A 5,281-nucleotide genomic window follows, 5' to 3' on the forward strand; every position below is an offset into this window, starting at 1 on the left:
GGTACGGAACGTCGCCGGGGTCAAACTGCGCGGCGCGCGTCCTTCCCGAGGCCCGGCCCCCTCCCCGCCCAAACCCGCGCGGCGCCGCGCACCGAGGTGAGCAAGAAGCTGCGCAAGTGTCAACTGCCCCACCTAAGGCGCCTGACTTCCTCGAGCCAAAGTCGACTCCTGGGACCTGGAATCAGTGACTGAGAACAGACAGCGGGAAGACCACCAAAGATCAGGCTGACAGTGCCCATCAAGCATCTAGGCCACCGCCTCGCGCTGGACCGAACGGGGACAGGGCGGACAGGACTGCTACGCGTGGGTTGTAAATACTGCGGGAGGCGTTGCTGCTCTTTAATATATATGGCATAATATATGGCTTTGTAACCAGCTAAGCCCCAAGCTCCTTAGGCCCGCCCTCAGAACCCTTCAGTTCCTCAAATGCTGGGACATGTCGGGTTTTGCTAAACATTAAATCACCTTAGCATAGTGTGTGACACAAAGTTAGCACTTAAATACTTGTAAAATAATAACGTACAATAGGCTCTCCACGATCCCTACTTCTCTCCTCCCACTTATTGTGCATGTATTATCTATATTTTTCCTATTTTCCATAATAGAGTGTGAATTTCCTAATTTTCATAATAGATGTTGGGGGTTGGTGTGGCCAGCACATCTACAAGAATGAACAACCCTCAGATTGAGATTCTGCATATGTATATGAAAATTTTGAGTTAGAGTCTCTCGAGACTCCTAAAAGCAATCGCAACTCAACTTCCCAAATCTGTAACTAGCTCTCTGGGGAACACCAGTGTCACATTTCCAACTACTGCTAGATGTTTCTACTCAAATATATTGTCATCACGTCCAAATCAACTTGCCTTTAAAGGACATTTATATATATTTATTATGCTTCCCATTTGAATCCCCTTCCGTATTTGGAGAATTCCCCACCTTAGTTAAGAGTCTAATGGCTGCAGCTGAAATGCTGAACCCTTGTTTAACCAATCATGTGTACCCGCTGGAAGCCATGAGTCAACAAAGGTACAGAAAGCTACACTCCCAGGTCACCTGTAGGAGTATAGCAAGTGTAGAAACCGAGAACCCATCCCCAACAGCAAGATAAGCTTCTGGGGCAGTAGTGAGAGTGTTGGCATCCACCATTAACATGTCAGAGATGGAAGATGCCTATGCTTGGTGAGGGTCACAACCCCAGAGCCCTTTCCCAATCTGTTCTGTAGCCTGTTAACAGTCTCTGTGTACATTTCTGGGTAGCCTGTGACAGACTCTGTACTATATAGCCATGAGGCAGGAGAATAGGGTCTAAAGGCAAGGAACTTAAGGCCGATTCATGCTGACTTCCTAGAACTAAATCAAAAGAAAAGCCCCAACTTTCCACACCTGAGGAACAAAAGGACCCGTCCCCCTCCCCCACCATCTCCCTTTTCTGCGTGGCAGACGGAAAATTGAAAGTACCTCTGATTGGTTGCTTTCCGCAACGAATCAGATGTTTGCATAGTGTGTAACCTTTGTAACTTCGCTTCAGGCTCTGATTGGTTGCTTTCTGCTATCAGACTGATTGTGGGCCACTATATTTGCGTGGGGTGTACACCAAGTGGCCAATGGGAAACCTCTAGGGGTATTTATACCCCAGAAAATTCTATAACCCGGCCGCCCGGCTCTTGAGTCTCATGTTCCAGCTGCTCACGCCCTGTGGAGTGTACTTTCATTTTCAATCTCTGCTTTTGTTGCTTCATTCCTTCCTTGCTTTGTTTGTGCGTTTTGTCCAATTCCTTGTTCAAGATGCCAAGAACCTGGACACCCTCCACCGGTAACAGCCAGAGGTAGTTTCTGGCCATGTAGGTGCAAGCCTCAATCTCCAGCTATCCTTTGAGCTACTTAGCGTCCTCCAGTAAACTTACTTTCTGCTTAAATTAACTACAGCTGCATTCTGTTGCTTAGCAGTAAGACCAGCTCACTAAATCAGTGGTTTTTCATCATCTTCCTCTGACCTGGTCTTCTGCCTTATGACTTTAAAACCATTTTTGATGCTTGTTATCTTGTCCTTATACTTTAGAATACTTCAGTGAGATGTGTATATGTTTGAAAGTTAATCTGCACAGCCCAGGGCGGGTAATTGGCATTTGAAAGACTAATAAAAACTGTTCCCTGCAGAGTTGAATGCACAGATGCTTCCAGTATCACCATGTAAATCTGCACTAGGTGTACGTCAGCATAAAGGATTAGAAAGAATTCTTCATTGTGGAAACAAGATATTCAAGATACGTGACTGGCTAGAATATTGTACAAGCACCTCTTTGCATAACTGTGGAGTAGAAATCCGAGTGTAGCAGGCCGACACCCTTCAGAATGGCTGTTAGTCTAGACTTAATATTTTGCCACAAAGTACTATTTGTACTGTTTTTTGTGTCTGCTTGCTGATAAGATTTGTGTAGTAGCATTCAGTCTGAGACTTGTTTTAACTGTAGGACACTACTTAGCACCAAGGGAAAAGAAAGATAGCCTTGTCAATCATTAGTTATTGAAGTCTACCAGTATTCACCAAAAAAAAATTTGAAAGTTATGAATGACCAAGTGCTGTTCATTTTCATCCACCCTATCTCTTGCATTTATTATTTCCCATCAACTTCTATTGCTTCTACTCTGTTATGGTATTCAGTAACCTCTATGCTGGTCATCTTGATTTCAGCCTCAGCTCAGTCTAATCCATTACACAGGCCCCTGGCTGATACTTTCAGAGTACCACGCTTTGTCACTTCTGGGATTAAAACCAGTGACTTGGCCAGGCGCAGTGGCTCATCCCTGTAATCCCAGCACTTTGGGAGGCCGAGGTGGGCGGATCACAAGGTCAGGAGATCGAGACCTCCTGGATACCACGGTGAAACCCCGTCTCTACTAAAAATACAAAAAATTAGCCAGGCGTGGTGGCAGGCGCCTGTAGTCTCAGCTACTCGGGAGGCTGAGGCAGGAGAATGGCGTGAACCGGGGAGGCAGAGCTTGCAGTGAGCCTAGATCACGCCACTGCACTCCAGCCTGGGCGACAGAGTGGTACTCTGTCTCAAAAAAAAAAAAAAAAAAAAGTGACTTACACAGGCTACAGAATAAAGTCCAAATTCAGTCTGGCACCCGAGGCCCTCAAGGACCCAATCTAAATCCCCCTTTATCCTGAAAGTAGAAGTGTCAGGGTCAGATTCTGACATCTGGTACATCCACAGCCAAACACCTAAATATAAAACAGCCACCTGGGAAACATTGCAGAGACTGGTGATTTCAAGTTCTGGTTAATGATGGCGGTATAATGATCCTAATCACTGGAATATCCATTCTTTAACACCTGCTTCTATACAGACAAGGTCTGTGTGCTTCAGGCCAGGAATATCACCTGAGGAGTTATTTCAGACTAGGAACACCTGATGAAAATATAATCATGATAATAAGAAAAGGAAGAGGGAGCAGCACCCATCACAGGAGGTACTCCAATCCTACCACACATTCTAGTCCTCCGGCAGGGAGTCACAGATGAATCCTATGTTATTTCTTATGTTCTCTATTGTTTTTCTCCTACTTTTTCCATTTATTCAGTTCAGTCCTAGGGCTAAACTAACTCAGATTCTCCATAGAGAATCAGCTGGGCCTCCCTTATTACCTCTGGGTAATACTTTGAGTTTACAAAGTACTTTCACCTATATCATATAATCTACACAAAAACCCAATCATGTAAATATTTTCATCACAGTTTGCAAATAATGTAACCAAGGTCTAGAGATACTACATTGTTCTAGGTCCTCATAACTGTCTAAGATCAGGGTATTAAATCCAGTCTTTTGGCTTCAAGTTCTGGGCCATCAAGAGCAGCTTTCTAAATATCAACTCCCCTCTGTGGGGAATCACAGGTATTTCCTTCATATTACTATTGTTTCAGTAAGTAGGGAAAGAGTTACAGCATTCAGTCTACACCTTAGAATCATCTGGCTAGACCAGTTAGAGTTTCCGAAATTAGCCTTGGGGGTGTGTGTGTGTGTGTGTGTGTGTGTGTGTGTGTGCGCGTTTTTAAAGCCTCCCTCTCTTCCAGTGATTCTAATGTAAAGCACAGCTTGAAAATCACTAAGTTATTACCTCCATTAGTGCAGTGGTTCTTCAGGTATGGTCCCCAGACTAGCTGCATTAACATCACCTGTTAGAAATGGAACTATAAGGCCCTATCCCCAGACCTACTGAATCAGAAACTCTAACGGTAGAGCCGAGATTTTAAGATTCGGCTCAGATGTGTGTATCAGAAGACTCAACAGTGTCTTAATTGCAGTTTATTTCTTTCTCATGTAAAAATGGTCGAGAAGTAGGTGTTCCAGAGCAAACATGGTCCTTCCTTGGTGTTAGAGATCCTGATTTATTCTTTTTTGCTACCCTGCAGGATGTGGCTTCCTCTTCATAGGCCAAGATGGCTGCCTGATTTCCAGCTATGACTTCTGAATTCCAGTCAGCAAGTAGGAAATGCACTTCCCCCCACCCTTACTTTGACACTTCTTGGAAGTTGTCTGACACATCAGCTCATATCACATTGACTAGTATTTAGTATTTATAGAGTCTGCAAAAGGTGGTAATTTTGGAGGCGGCCATGTGCCCACCTAAAATCAGGGTTCTCTTTCAGAGAAAGGAGAATAAATACTGGATGATAGCAAGCAGTATTTGCCAGAGTTAACTAACTGCTTTTTTTCTACCTCCAAAATTCTTAAGTGAGATGACAAGCATCATTATTGTTTGAACAGTTTTGGTTTGTTGTTCTAAGTGATGCTCCTTATTTAATTAGTCTTTTCATTGTATTAATGATGGCAAGTATTTATTCATATGGCTGAACCATGATTAATTCTTCCCCGAATTTTGAATATTTGGAATGTTACAGTTTTTGCTGTTGAAAATGCTACACTAGGGCTTATTGCATTTGCGATGCATTGCATTTCTGATTATCACTTCGGAATGTAGATTCCTAGATAGGTTAAAGAATTTGAACATCGTTAGGGCTCTTAATTCATATGGCTGATTTTCTTGCCACAAGGAAAACATTTTGTGCTCCCCTTATAAGTGAACTACATTTTTGGCAGCAAAAAGTTTTGTCTGTTTAAACTTTTTGTTCTTTCAACATGTTGAAAACAATGCATTAGTATCTTCTTGCAACCTAATGATGCTGCCGAGAAATCTGATACCAATTTGATTTACATTCCTTTGGAGGTAATCTGACCTTTCTCTCTTAGCTTTTAGAAAATTGTCTTTATCCTAA

The sequence above is a fragment of the Macaca mulatta genome, chromosome 3 (assembly GCF_049350105.2).
Source record: "Macaca mulatta isolate MMU2019108-1 chromosome 3, T2T-MMU8v2.0, whole genome shotgun sequence".
NCBI lineage: Eukaryota > Metazoa > Chordata > Mammalia > Primates > Cercopithecidae > Macaca > Macaca mulatta.